Source organism: Balaenoptera physalus, assembly GCF_965194825.1.
Source record: "Balaenoptera physalus genome assembly, chromosome: 4".
NCBI lineage: Eukaryota > Metazoa > Chordata > Mammalia > Artiodactyla > Balaenopteridae > Balaenoptera > Balaenoptera physalus.
Window position 1 is genome coordinate 58,723,500 of NC_138891.1, and position 15,975 is coordinate 58,739,474.

The 15,975-nt window shown below is 36.7% G+C and overlaps 1 pseudogene across 1 annotated transcript; it reads left to right on the plus strand.

Moving 5' to 3' along the window:
• The first annotated feature begins 4,638 nt into the window (after positions 1-4,638).
• LOC309659370 (protein CEBPZOS pseudogene) lies at positions 4,639-15,611 on the plus strand (annotated as a pseudogene). Its single transcript has one exon. The product of its transcript is annotated as a protein CEBPZOS pseudogene (transcript).
• The last annotated feature ends 364 nt before the right edge of the window (positions 15,612-15,975 follow it).

Genomic DNA, 15,975 nt, shown 5'->3' on the forward strand with positions numbered 1-15,975 from the left:
GTAATCAAAACACTGTGGTATTGGCATACAGACATATAAATCAATGGAACAGAATAAAGAGTCCAAAAATAAACCCACACACCTACAGTCAATCTACGACAAAGGACACAAGAATATACAATGGAGAAAAGACAATCTCTTCAACAAGTGGCGTTGAGAAGCCTGGACAGCTACATGTAAAGGAATGAAAGTAGAACATTTTCTCACACCACATACAAAAATAAGCTCAGAATGGATTAAAGACCAAAGTGGAAGACATGACACCATAAAACTCCTAGAATAAAATATAGGCAAAACATTCTTTGACATAAATCTTAGCAATATCTTCTTAGATCAGTCTCCCAAAGCAAAAGAAGTAAAAATAAACAAATGAAACCTAATCAAACTTAAAAGCTTTCGCACAGCAAAGGAAACCATCAACAAAACAAAAAACAACCTATGGAATGGGAGACAATATTTGCAAATGATGTGACTGATAAGGGGTTAATACCCAAAATATACAAAAAATTCATACAACTCAATAACAAAAAAACAACCACCCAATCAAAAAATGGGCAGAAGACCTAAATAGACATTTCTCCAAAGATGACACACAGATGACCAACAGGCACATGAAAAGATGCTCAACATCACTAATTATTAGAGAAATGCAAATCAAAACCACAAGGAGGTATCACCTCACACCAGTCAGAATGGCTACCATCAAAAAGTCTACAAACAATATATGCTGGAGAAGGTGTGGAAAAAAGGGAACTCTTGTACACTGTTGGTGGGAATGTAAATTGGTGCAGTAACTGTGGAAAACAGTATGGAGGTTCCTCAAAAAACTAAAATAGAACTACCACATGATCCAGCAATTCCACTCCTGGGTACATAGCCGAAGAAAACAAAAACACTAATTTGAAAAGATACACACACCCCAGTGTCACAGCAGCATTGTTTACATTTGCCAAGATATGGACCTAAGTGTCTACCAACAGATGAATGGATAATGAAAATGTGATATATATACATATATATATATATGTATATAATGGAATATTACTCAGCCATAAAAAAGAATGAAATTTTGCCATTTGCAACAACATGGATGGACCTGGAGGGTATTATGCTTAGTGAAATAAGTCAGACAGAGAAAGACAAATACTGTATGATATCACTTATATGTAGAATCTAAAAAAATAAAACGAATGAATATAACAAAACAAATAGACTCAAAACAAACTAGCAGTTATCAGTGGAAAGAGGGAAGGGGGAAGAGGCATTATTGGGGCAGGGGATTAAGAGACACAAACTATTATGTACAAGCTACAAGGATATATTGTATAGCACAGGGAATATAGCCAATACTTTATAATAAATTCAAATGGAGTATAACCTTAAAAAATAAAATAAAATTTCAAGAGGGAAAAATATTGCATAGAACTACACACAGGCACAAGCATGCACAAAGGAGTGTAAATAAAACTGACAAAATCTGAATAAGGTCTGTGGATAGCACCTTTTGATATTATACTATAATTATCTAAGATGGTACCATGGGGAAAACAGGGTGAAAGGTACACAGGGTTTCTCTGTACTGCTTTTGCCATATCCTGTGAATTTATAACTATTTCAAAATAAGAAGTAAAAAAAACCAAAAACTCTTTTGCACGCAACAACTTGGATAGATCTTAAGGGCATTATGCAGAATGAGGAAAACAATCTCAAAGACCACATATTGTATGAGTCCATGTATATAAAATTCTCAAGGGACTTCCCTGGTGGCACAGTGGTTAAGACTCTGTGCTCCCAATGCAGGGGGCCCACGTTCAATCCCTGGTCAGGGAACTAGATCACACATGCATGCTGCAACTAAGAGTTCACAGGCCACAACTAAGGAATCTGCATGCCGCAACTAAGGAGCCCTAGAACTGCAACTAAGACCCGGCAGAACCAAATAAATAAATAAATAAATAATTTTTAAATTCTCAAAATGACAAAAATATAGAGATGCAACACAGACTAGTGGTTTTCAGAGGCTAAATGTTAAGTGGGGGGGGGGGAAAGGGGTACATGTGATTTTAGGAAGGTAGCATATGGGGGATCTTTATGGTTATGGAATAGTTCTGTATTTTGATTGCAGTTATGGTGGTAGGAATGTCCATTGGTGATAAAATGTCATAGGGCTATACAAACACATTGTATCAATTTCCTGATTTGGATATTGTACTAAATTTAACCAAAAATGTAACCACTGGGAGATACTGAGTAAAGGGTACACAGGACCTCTCTATACTATGTTTGCAACTTTCCTGTGAATCTGTATTTCAAAATAGTTTTAAAAAAATAAGACCTCCAGGTGATTTATATGCATACACATTTTTGGAAATACTAACCCTTTTTGCTAACTCAGTCAGAAATATTAAATGAAGGGGAATAGAATTATGATTTGCTCAAATTGTTAGTTAACAATCTAGTCACCTGGGGAGCTAATTTTTTTTTTTTTTAAAGCCCAGGCTCCAAACTAACTAAATTAGATTCTGACACAATGATTGTCAGATTCTGGGGCCTGAGATTCTGCATTTATAACACGATGTCAGGTGAGTAGCAAAGAACAACTACTGTCAAGAAGGGAGCACCGCTACACTGAAATGATGTAGTACCACATAAGCAGATGCTTTTGTTAATATGTATAAGAAAACTCGTCATTAATCTACTTGTTTTCTTTTATCTCCTCACCAAAATAGTAATAGCAACTACCATTGGAAAGCATTATGAGGTTCCAAGTTGTTCTGAAAAATGAAATACATTTGCAAATACAAGCAAATAAAATCTTTTACAAGTATTTCCATAATCCCCAAGTATATCTGCACTGGGAGGAAGGGTCCTAAAGACACTAAACTAGCCTTCAGAGACACAGAAGGGAGCCATGGAGAGAAAAGTGTAAGTCATCCTTATACTAACGGGAGGTGGGAGGAAGAATCCTTTGCTCTAAATCAGCCAAGCTATGAGAATAATGAGAACTGCTAGGAGCTGTCTCTAGCTAACATGTGTCTGCTAGTAGCCACACCCCTCCCTAATCGCTCCATTCCCCTGCCCCTCACTCCACACCCATAACTCTGATCCACAGTGAGGGAAATGAGTCAGATGCACAGAGAGAAACAGGAGGGAGAGAAATTGAGAAATTGTGTAATTGTTCTAGTCATTTCCACCTATCCATCTTCCTGTCTCAGTTATCATGATTTTTAAAATAATGTTTTACTTAGATGAAAGTAATATATGTACTTTTTTTTAAGTTGAATTGTTTTATTAGGCTTCTCATACACAACAGCAGTCTTCTTGCTTTAGCCCTCCACATACCCAGTTTCTGGCCCCCAAGGCAATCCAACTCTTTTGGTCCTGATGCTTTCCTAGTTACTTTTTTATAGCTTCTTTTTTGTTTTCTATGTATTTCTAAACAGCATGATTATAGGGAAACCTCATTTTTCAAATTCAGTTATCTTTTATTGGCATTCTACTCTTGATCAAAAGTGTCTAGATGTCTTGTACCTCCATCTATTTCCAGGGAACAACTTCCCTCCACCACACACATACACACACACACACACACACACACACACACACACACACACACACTCCCTCCCTACACAGTTTTTGTTTTTTGGGGTTTTTTTTGGTTAAACAAGTATTTAGTATTTATATAACAACTTCGTAAATAACTATTACTCTCACCTGAGCCATTTCCTTTCTCAATGCACTTTTAATTTTCCCTGGAGTTAATAAGTGCTTTCTTTGGCTTAATTTTCTAATTCCTTTCAAGTTCTATACCATAACTGCTTTTAAAAAAATAGCAGGTACTCTACTGGATTAACTATTTACTTACTTAATTTTTTTTAATTAATTAATTTATTTTAAATGGATTTTTGGCTGTGCTGGGTCTTCGTTGCTGCACACAGGCTTTCTCTAGTTGCGGCGAGCGGGGGCTACTCTTCGTTGCGGTGTGCGGGCTTCTCATTGCAGTGACTTCTCTTGTTGAGGAGCATGGGCTCTAGGCGTGAGGGCTTCAGGAGTTGTGCCGCGTGAGCTCAGTAGTTGTGGTTTGAGGGCTTAGTTGCTCCTCGGCATGTGGGATCTTCCCGGATCAGGGATTGAACCCATGTCCCCTGCATTGGCAGGCGGATGCTTAACCACTGAGCCACCAGGGAAGTCCCTACTTACTTAATTTTTAAATGTAGACATGTCTGGGATCCTCCACTTTCCTGCTCTAATCTGGGTTATTTTTATTCTAGGCCTGCTACAATACTGTGTTCTGGGAATTATTTTTCCCATCATCCTGGGAATTCACACCTTTCTCTTATGTTGTGTTCCCTATTTACTGAGGCCCTTAAATTCCTTCTTTGATTCACTCCCTTATTTTAATGGAGTACATTCTCCAGAGCTTTCTGAAGAAGAGCACATTGGCATAAGGATTCTGAAGTCTTTCTTGTCTTCTACCCTCACATTTGATTGGTAGTATGGTAGCTATAGAATTCTAGACTGGATTTCAGTTTTCCTTGGAATTCTGAAGGCGTTGCTTTCAAAATTTCCAGCTTTCCTCTCCTTTGAATGTGATCTGTTCCCCCTCCCCAACCCTAGAGTTTTAGAATCTTCTCTTTAACGATAATATTCTAAAACCTCACAATGCTTTTTGTTTGTTTGTTTCATTCATTTCACTAGGCACTCAATGAACCCTTTCAATCTGGAGACTCATGAACTTCTCTTCTGAGAAATCTTTATTTTTTTTCCCTTGATTATTTCCTCTCTTTTCTGTTCTTTTTGGACCTCCTTTATTTGAATATTGGACCTGCTCAAATGATTCTATGTTTTCTCTTCTTATTCAGTTCTCTTTTTTTCTACTTTGATGATGTCTTCAACTTTATCTCCCAAAGCTTCTATTAATTTATTTTTTTGTACAGCACAGGGAAATATAGCCATTATTTTATAATAACTTTAAATGGAGCATAATCTATAAAAATATTGGGGACTTCCCTGGCAGTCCAGTGGTTAAGACTCCAATGCAGGGGGCACAGGTTCGATCCCTGGTTGGGGAACTAAGATCCTACATGCTGCATGGCGCAGCCAAAAAAAAAAAAAAAAAAAGTCGTATAAAAATATTGAATCACTATGTTGTACTTCTAAAAATAATATTGTAAATCAACTATACTTCAATAAAAAATTTAATTTTTAGTTTAACTAATACCTTTTTAATTTCCAAAAACTCTTCCTTGACTGCTGAATATTTATTTTTAGAGCATTTTTTTTCTCATTTCATAGACTCAATATCATCTTTTGCTCCTTGGATTATCTCTTTTCTTGTAAATTTTTTTAATGTTTGTTTTATTTTCTCTTTCATGTTAAATGCTTTTCCCAAATCTCTCATGATCCTTGGGTGCTGTCCATATTTAAGCGTAAGGCATGAAAAAGATAGTTGGAAGCTAAGCGTGGGCTTGTGATCAGGCTGGGACACAGGTGCTTCCCTGGGTGCCCACCTTCCCTACTGCCAATATCTGTAAGTTTTTTTCCTTGGATTAACTGGTTTCCCAAGAGAAGAACCATCCCATTTCTAAGCCTGAAAATCAGTCTTCTGACAGCTGTGTGAGGGAAAGAGGCTGGAGTCTAACCATTAACTCTGCAAACTTTCCCTCAGCTCCCACTCTCAGTTCAGTTGGACCTCCCTTCCCTTTGCTGTTTCTCATATTTCCAAATCCAGTCTCTGAGTCAACCTCTCTAAAGAGTAAACTTTCAATCCTAGAGGCTTGTCTTAGTCCACTCAGGCTGCTATAACAAAGATACCCTAAACTGAACGCTTTAAACAACAAACATTTATTTCTCACATTTCTTTTTTTTTCTTTAATTTATTTATTTATTCATTTTTGGCTGCGTTGGGTCTTCGTTGATGCACATGGGCTTTCTCTAGTTGCGGCGAGTGGGGGCTACTCTTCGTTGCAGTGTGCGGGCTTCTCAAGGAGTGGCTTGTCTTTGTTGAGGAGCACGGGCTCTAGGCGTGTGGGCTTCAGTAGTTGTGGCACGTGGGCTCAGTAGTTGTGGCTCGTGGGCTCTAGAGCTCAGGCTCAGTAGTTGTGGTGCACGGGCTTAGTTGCTCCACGGCATGTGGGATCTATCCCAGACCAGGGCTTGATCCCGTGTCCCTTGCAATGGCAGGCGTATTCTTAACCACTGCGCCACCAAGGAAGTCCTTATTTCTCACATTTCTGGAGGCTGGGAAGTCTAAGATCTAGATGCCAGCTGACCCTTGCAAGTACACACCTCAGGATGGAGGCACTATGGATCCACTGGCAAAGAAGATCTTTAAAGGAGGTTTAGTAGCTGAACTTGTGGACATTTTTGGAGCATATATTTTGTTTAAAAAGATAAACACAAGCCAAGATTTCAGGCAAACAATGAGGAAGAAATTCCCCTTCATCTTGGAAGTTTATTACAAATCCATTGAACACTCTGGAATGTACGGAATCAGAGAGCAAGATCAAGAAAAGCGGCTGAACAGCAAAAATTAGGAATTTGACCATGATAAAGGTTTGCCCTATTTCACAGTATCAGGCAAAATTAAAATACCGAAGTTGACATGGATGCATTTTAGAATATTTAAGGTTAAATGTAAATTCTAACTAAGTCAGAGGTTTTGTTCTTTGGACTAACTGTTAAAAAACTGATGGAAGGTTTGTTTATTATGTTATAAACGAAGTTTTGTTTACTACTCAAAATAAAGTGGTTCTCCTTAAAAAAAAAAAAAAAAAAGAAAGAAAAGATGCCAGCAGATTTGGTGTCTGGTGAGAGCCTACTTCCTGGTTCATAGGTTATGTCTTCTCTGCCCTCACATGGTGGAAGAGACAAGGGAGCTCCCTTTGGGCACTAACCCCAAACATGAAGGCTCCACCCTCATGACCGAATCACTTCCCCAAGCCCCCACCTCCTCATAATATCATATTGGGGGTTTGGATTTTAACATATGAATTTGTGAGGGACACAAATGTTCAGTTCATAACAAGGCCTTAACCGCTTTCTTATGTAGACTTTCATGTTCATATAGACTTTCTCATATTTTCAGTCCCACTCATACCCATACCTGTTGTGTATATTTTGAGCCTTTCCAGGATACTGCTGTGAAAACTGGCCTGCTCCTTGGAATTACCCTCTTATAGGCAGTTAGATTTGAGAAAATGAAAAACAGCCCTGCTGGCAATCAGACAGTGATATTCCTCCAGAACTTAAACAATGTTTCCAAGGGACATGAAGAAGGTCACATAAACAGCATTTCTATACAAGGCGATACCACAGCTGCAAAAATGACTAACAATCTTTTCTTCTAAGTGGTTGCTGCATTGTTACCAATGACATCCCTGGTCTGGCTTTTTTCTTTCAGTTTCCTGAAAAAAAGATTTCTGAGATATCCAATTGATGAAAGGCCCACATTTCTCAACCATATCCCATCCAAAGATGGCACCTCACTTCCCTAATCCCTCTTTAGAATCATGCAGCAAAAACCCTACCCTATAAGAATTCTTTCCCAATTCTCCCTTCCTGAGATGCCTCCAATTTTCCTCTGGGGTGTGTTCTCCCTTGCTGCAGAAAACTAAACAAACATAACTTTAACTCCAGGTGTGTTCCTGATGATCTCTGGTGGGTGAACATTGACAGAATTCAGCTTTCTGTGGTCTGCTAAGTTAGTTAAGTCTTGTGTATCTAATTTCCAGGTTCTAAATATTGTTGTGCTCTCTCTCTGAGGCAGCCATAAGTTGGATCCCCCTTTTCCGCTTGCTGTGAGCCAACACCCTAGTGCCTAAAATTGTTTAAATTAGATTTCTATCAGTTGCAGCAAGTTCCTGAGAGTGTTAATGGCAGAAAATCCTCAAATGAATAAATCTGAGATAACATCTCCCACCCTACGCATGCAAGCCACAACATTGAGTCCTGAGCATATAAGTGTATCTCCAGACCAAGTCCTTCTACAAAGCATTAATCTGCCTACCAAACTCCATCTGTATTGTCAAATTCAGCAATATCAAAACCTAATTCATCCTCCTTTGCCACCACACTTGCTCCCACTCCTGCATTCCCTATGCCAGTTAATCTACCATTTAATCAGACACTAGAAATTCATTCTATATTATATTATAATATTTCCTTTTCTTCATCTCCAAACATCCTATTATCACCAGGTTCTGACAAATTCACCTCCTGAATACTTCTTGAATTTGTCCAGTTCCTCTGTCCTTAACACTACTGCCCTGTTTCAAAGTCTTTATCATCTGCCACCTAGAATAATACAGCTTCTAACTCTTTTCTCTACCTCCTGGGAAGCAACCCTTATTCCATACTGTTGTTGCTAGAAGTCACCATTAAAATGCAAATCTGATGTTTATGCTACCACTTATCAGTGGCTTCCTACTGGCTGCAGGATAAAGTCTAAGCTCCTTATCAAGATAAACAAAACCCTCCCAGATCTGGTCCCTGCCATTTTTCTAGTCTAAAAACACATTCAACTTCAAATTTAACGCTTTATTCCAGAAATACCAAACGTGTTGTTTCTCATCTCCTTTGTATATCCCTCTGGCCAACAAACTTCTCCTTCTTTGTCACATGGCTGATTCCTACTTATCTTCCAAGAAGCCCTGCCTACCCTGCACTCCCCAGCTTAGGTAACATTTGTTTAACCCAGAAGACTATCAGGTTCTCATGGGTAAGGGCTTTCTTTTATTCTACTTTGTATTTCCCAGTGAGTAGCATAAACACAGGCACATAATATGCATCCTATAGATAATTGTTATCACTTAAAATAGGATGTTATAACTATATGATATTTTATATAAGCCTCATGGTAACCAGAAAGGAAAAACCTGTAGTAGATACACAGAAGATTATGATAAAGGAGTCAAAGCATACTGCCATAAATATTTATCAAATCACAATGTAAGACAGCAAGAGAGGGCTCAAGGAACAAAGGATCTACAAAAGAGTCGGAAAACAATTAACAAAATGGAAATGGTAAGTTCTTACCTATCAGTAATTACTTTCAACATAAGTGGATTAAATTCTCCAATCAAAAGACATGGAATGGGAGTTCCCTTGTGGCCTAGTGGTTAGGATTCCAGGCTTTCACTGCTGTGGCCCAGGTTCAATCCCTGGTAGGGGAACTGAGATCCCGTGAGCCACAAGAGTTTCACTTTAGCTTTAAGGACACACATAGGCTAAGAGTGAAGAGATAGAAAAAGATATTCTAAACAAATGGTAACCAAAAAAAAGCAGGGACAGACTTTAGATAAAATAGGCTGTAAGCTAAAAATGGTCAAAAGAGACAAAGATGGTTATTATATAAAGATAAAAGGGTCAATTCATCAAGGAGATACAGCGATATTAAATATTTATGCACCCAACATCAGAGCACCTAAATGTATAAAGCAAATACTAACGGAACTAAAATAGAAATAAACAGCAATACAGTAATAGTTGGGGACTCTAATACCTAACTCTCAGCAGTGGATAATCCTGACAGAGAATCAATGAAGAAACAGCAGGTTTGAACAACACTGTAGAGAAAATATATACAGATACAGAACTTTCCATACAACAGCAGAATACACATTCTTCCCAAGTGCACATGGAACATTTTCTAGGATAAGATCATATGTTAAGCCACAAAACAAGTATCAACAAATTCAAGATAGAAATTATATCAAGTATCTTTTCCAACCATAATGGTATGAAACTAGAAATCAATAACACAAGGAAATCTGAAAAATTCACAAATACATGGAAATTAAACAACACATTCCTGAACAACCAATGGATTAAAGAAGAAATCAAATGAGAAATTTTAAAAAATCATGAGACAAACAAAATAGAAACACAATGTATCAAAACTTATGGGATGCAACAAAAGCAGTTCTAAGAGGAATGTTTATAGTTATTAATGCCTACCTTAAGAAAAAAAGAAAGATCTCAAATGAACAACTGAACAGTACACCTCATGGAACTAGAAGAAGAAGAACAAACTAAGCCTAAATTTAGCAGAAGGAAATAATAAACATTAGAGCAGAAATAAATGAAATAGAGAATAGGAAAGCAATGCAAAAGATGAACAAAACTAACAGTTGATTCTTTGGAAAGATTAACAAAATTGACAAACCTTTAACTAGACTACATACTAACAATGAACTACCTAAAAAAAATAAAGAAAGAAAACAATCCCATTTACAATAGCATCAAAAATAATAAACTACTTAGGAATAAATTTAACCAATTTGAAAGATCTGTACACTGAAAACGCTAAGGCATTGATTAAAGGAATTGAAGAAGACACAAATAAATGGAAAGATACTCCATGTTCATGGATAAGAAGAATTAATACTGTTAAATGTCTATTCTGCCCAAAGCCATCTATAGATTCGATGCAATCCCTATCAAAATTCCAATGGCATTTTTTTTTTTACAGAAATGGAAAAAAAAAACCCTAAAATTTGTATGGAACCACAAAAGAATAGCCAAAGCAATCTTCAGAGAGAAGAACAAAGCTGGAGGCATTACACTTCCTTATTTCAAAGTATATTACAAAGCTATAGTAATCAAAACAGTATGGTACCAGCATAAAAACAGACACATAGTTTCCTAATCTGTAGTATGAGGAAAGCAAAATCACCTATGGACTTGCTCTGAATACTAAATAAAGATTTTTTAGTACCTAGTATAAACAAACAAAAAACAGACACACAGACCAATGGAACATACTTGAGAGCCCAGAAATAAACCAATGCATTTACAGCCAACCTATATTTGACCAGGTAGTGAAGAATACTCACTAGGGAAGAGATAGTCTCTTCATTAAATGGTGTTGGGAAAACTGGATATTTACATTCAAAAGAATGAAACTGGACCCCTATCTTACAACAGTTGGAAAAACTACCTTAAAATGGATTGAAACTTAAATGTAAGGCCTGAAGTCATAAAACCCCTAGAAGAAAACAGGGAAAGCTCCTTGATATTGATCTTGGCAGTGATTTTTTTAGCTCTGACACCAAAAGCACAATCAAGAAAAGCTTAAATAAACAAGCGGGACTACATCAAACTAAAAAGCTTCTGTGCAGCAAAAGAAATGATCAACAAAGTGAAAAGGCAATCTATGGAATGGGAGAAAATATGTGCAAACCATCTATCTAAAAAGGGGTTAATATCCAAAATATATAAGGAACTCCTACATCTCATGGCAAGAAACAAATAATCTAATTTTAAATGGGCAAAGGACCTGAATAAGTATTTTTCCAAATAAGATATACAAATGGCTAACAGGTACATGAAAACATGCTCAACATCACTAATCACTAGGGAAATGTAAATCAAAACTACAATGAGATATCACCTCACATCTGTTAGAATGGTTATTATCAAAAAGATAAGAGATAACAAGTGCTGGCCAGGATGTGGAGAAAAGTTGGTGGGAATGTAAATTGTTACAGCCATTCTGGATAACAGTATGGAGGGTCCTCAAAAAAATTAAAAATAAAACTACCATATGATCCAGTAATTCCACTTCTAGGTATATATCCAAAAGAAGTAAAATCACTATATCAAAGATATCTGCACCTCTATGTTTACTGCAGCATTATTTGCAATAGTCAAGACATGGAAACAACTTAAATGTCCATCCATGGATAAATGGATAAAGAAATTGTGATAAATATATATATATATTTATATTTGTGATATATATATATGCATATATTTCAGTCATTAAAAAAGAAAGAACTCCTGCAATTTGCAATAACATGGATGAATTTTGAGTGTGTTATGCTAAGTGAAATTAAGTCAGAGAAAGACAAATACTGTATGATCTCACTTATACGTGGAATCTAAAAAAAAATGAACTCACAGAAACAGAGAATAGATTGATGGTTTCCAGGAGCCAGTGGGGAACTGGTAAGGGAAATGGGTGAAGGTGGTCAAAGGGTACAAACTACCATTTATAAGATGAATAAATCTGGGGATCTAATGTACAGCATGGTGACTATAGTTAACAATATGTGTTAACTAACCTTATTGTGGTAATCATTTTGTGATATATGTGTATGTCAAATCACCACATTGTACACCTTAAGCTTACACAATGTTATATGTCAATTATATCTCAATAAAGCTGAAATAAATAAATAAATAAAAGCTTTTTAAAGTGGATCAAGAGCTTCGGCAGAAAATAAAAATAATTTTGAAATTATGCTCTCCATAGAAATTTGGTAAGAAATGTTGCTCACTATAAAAAATGTTAGTAAACGCTTACAAAGAAATCAAATAGATATCAATTTTGGCTATTTTACTTCTTCTTTCATTTTCAACCTACCTATGCCATTGAATTTGAAGTTTCTTGTAAGCAGCTATCATTGGATCAAATATTTTTTAATCAACACTGCCAATCTCCGTCTTTTAATGATGTATTTAGACCACTTACATTTAAAGTAAGTATTGATAAGTTAGGGCTTAAGTAGGTCATTTTGTTATTTGTTTTCTGTTTGTTTCCTGTTTCTCATTCCTATGCTTCTCTTTTCCTACCTTCTTGTGGATTTTTGGACACTTAGGATTCCATTTTTATTTATTTGAAGTGTTTTTTAGTACATTGCATTGTATAGTTTTCCTAGTATTTGCTCTACTTATTAGAATACACAAATGCAATTTACCATAGCCTACTGGTATGAATGTTTTACCACTTCAAGGGAAATGTAGAAGCCTAACTTTACTTAGGTCCCTTTACCCCCTCCACTTTTTAAACATAATAATCTCATGCATTTCCTCTATATACAATGAGCACATTATATAATGTTATAATTTTTGCTTCAACAATCAAATATGATTTAAGAAACTCAGGAGGTCTTCCCTGGTGGCGCAGTGGTTGGGAATCCACCTGCCAATGCAGGGGACACGGGTTTGAGCCCTGGTCTGGGAGAATCCCATATGCCATGCAGCAACTAAGCCCGTGTGCCACAACTACCGAAGCCTGCGCGCCTAGAGCCCGTGCTCTGCAACAAGGGAAGCCACCGCAATGAGAGGCCCGCGCACCGCAACGAAGAGTAGCCCCCGCTCGCCGCAACTACAGAAAACCCGTGTGCAGCAACGAAGACCCAATGAAGCCAAAAATAAATAAAATAAAATAAATAAATTTATAAAAAGAAACTCAGGAAAAGGCTAAAACATACACACAAAGCTTGTGCAAATGTGACTTCATATTTGCGCTGGTGTATTTTAAGCATAAATTTCTAGATGTAGGATTTATCAATTGAATGGTAAATTTACCTGTAATTTCGCTAATATTGTCAAAATCTTCCTCAGGGGTTGTACCATTTTGCATTCATGAAATCGCTGGTTTCCCTGCAACTTCTCCAAGAGTTTGTTGCCAAATTTTGGGATTTACACCAATCAGATAGTTAGAAATGATAGCTCAGGGCTGTGTGGCATGTGGAAGCTTAGTTCCCTGACCAGGGATCGAACATGCACCCCTTGCAGTGGAAGCATGGAGTCTTAACCATTGGAGCATCAGGGAAGTCCCAGGGTAGTTTTAATTTGTATTTATATTAATAAGAATTAATTTGAGTATTTTTTTCATATGTTTAAGGGCCACTTCTATTTCTTTCTCTGTGAACTGTTTTGTCTCCATTTTTAAAAAGAAGCTTTCCACATGTTCCCTCACAACTACCTCTGCCTACATCTCATTGGTTAGACCTGCGTCTTAATACCACCTCTATCTTCAAGGGAGGCTGGAAAACACAGTTTTTAAGTTGGACACATTTCAGTCTCAAGTAAGGATTTTGTTCATAAGGAAGATATATAGAGATAGAGAACTGGAAGTCTCAGTCTCAATGATTTTGATTTTAACCTTTAATTTTCAGAGGTCCTTACAGAAATAAAAATGAAACAGCCAAAGAAGCAAGAAGTGTTATAAGCTTGGAAAATGTGACTGAATTATTTAGCTGTACTCAATAATGTTTTGTTTCTCCTCAGAAAATGAGACCTCTGAATCTGTTTAATATTAACAGAGCCAAATAAATTAACAAAAACAGAGTAATTTCTCTCCCCCACCCCAGAAGCCTGGCTATTTTGTTTTGTACTTCTGCCTTCTTTTTGTAAGCTAGCAAAGACTAAGAGAAGCAAAATTCCTTAAAGTGCAAATCTTTAGAGTTCTGTTTGTAATAAAATTTAAAACATTGAAAGTAAAAAAATGTAAATTCATCTTCCACAATCAATGACATGAAAAAAGTGGGAAGGGGGTTTTGCCAGCTTAATTGCAACTAAAGAAACATAACAAGTAGGTTTGACTATAGACCTTGCTTGGATCTTGTTTTGAAACAAATCAACTGAAAAAAGGACATGTGTAAGACAGAGAAATTTGTGTCTTTGATGATATTAAGGAATTAATGTTCTTTTTGTTAGGTATGAAAATTATGTGTGTTTATGTAAGAAAATATCCATATTTTATAGAGAATTGTGTAAGAGTGAAATGACCTGGGATTTTCTCAAAATGCTTGAAAAAGAGAAAAAAGAAGAAAAGGAAGGAGGGAGGGAAGGCGGGAGAGCAAAAGGAAAAAAACAAAAGGCAAGTATGGTTTGGTAATTATTGAAAATGGGATGATGGGTATATGAGGGTACATTTATTATTCTCTCTATTCTTATATACATTTGGAAAGTTTATAAAAGTCATGAAAATATCCAAAACGCACGCAGGTTAAAAATGAAAATGATAAATTTAGTGAGATTATTGTCCAAGTAAACTACCCTTTGAATATGCCGGACCTCATCATTTTTATGAGTAAATCAATGATACATAATCCATTTAAAAATTCTTAAAAGGATTTTACACCTGTGAAGGGCAATAAAATCATGACCGACATTCTTTTTGATGTTCCTCCTCAAATCTTTTTTCTTTTCTTAATGGCTTCAAAGAACCTGAAAATCTTGTAGCTTTTTAAGGGTAACTAAGCTAAGCTTGTTTTTTTGGTTTTTTGTTTTGTTTTGTTTTGATATTTATTTTATTTATTTGGCTGCATCAGGTTTTAGTTGCAGCATGCAGGATCTTTGGTTGCAGCATGCGGGATCTCTTAGTTGCGGCATGTGGGATCTAGTTCCCTAACCAGGGATCGAACCCATGCCCCCTGCACTGGGACCTCAGAGTCTTAACCACCGGACAACCAGGGAAGTCCCAAGCTAAGCCTGTTCTGATGTTACCCTTCCCCTTAAGACTCCATATCAATTTTCCTATTTCAAAACAGATTTAATATTTCAAAACATATTTGGGGGGAAAATTGAATATGAGAGGAATGCCTACTAAGTAAATTTTTGCCATTAAACATACTTTGAACACACAAAACGGACTAAACCTTGTACGAATATTTACACTGTGGTAAGGATTTCATGCATCCTTTCATTTTGTGCTTCATTCATACAATAAATATTAGGTGGTCACTCTGTCAGCACTGTGCTAGGTAAGCTTTGGGGATTAGCAGTCAGCAAGACAGACTGATTTCTTACCTTCTCAAAGCAGTCTACTTGGGAGACCCCGAGAGTCCCCATCCACTGCCTCCAGGAGGTGGTGTTTCACTGTGATTAGTGATCATTATAAATAATTATGTCTTTCGGGTTTTTGACTGCCAACAGGAAAAGCAATGCTACTCAGTTTAGACTAGTCAAAGTTCGGAACAGGTAAACTCTGGATATTCCTGATCATCAAAAGCAGCTCCTGTTACCATTTACTACGGGGCACCACTTGGTATAAGACATGAGAACTGCTACATGAAAATACTCCAAGAAAATCAGAGTTCTAAGAGATTTACATAGATTTTCAGCGTGGCCTGATAAGGCTGCTATACAAGCAACTAAAAACATATTTTTGTATTGTCCCCTCCATAGTGGCTACCACAGTTATCTTGCAACTAGTAAGCTTTAATAAATGCTCGTTAAATG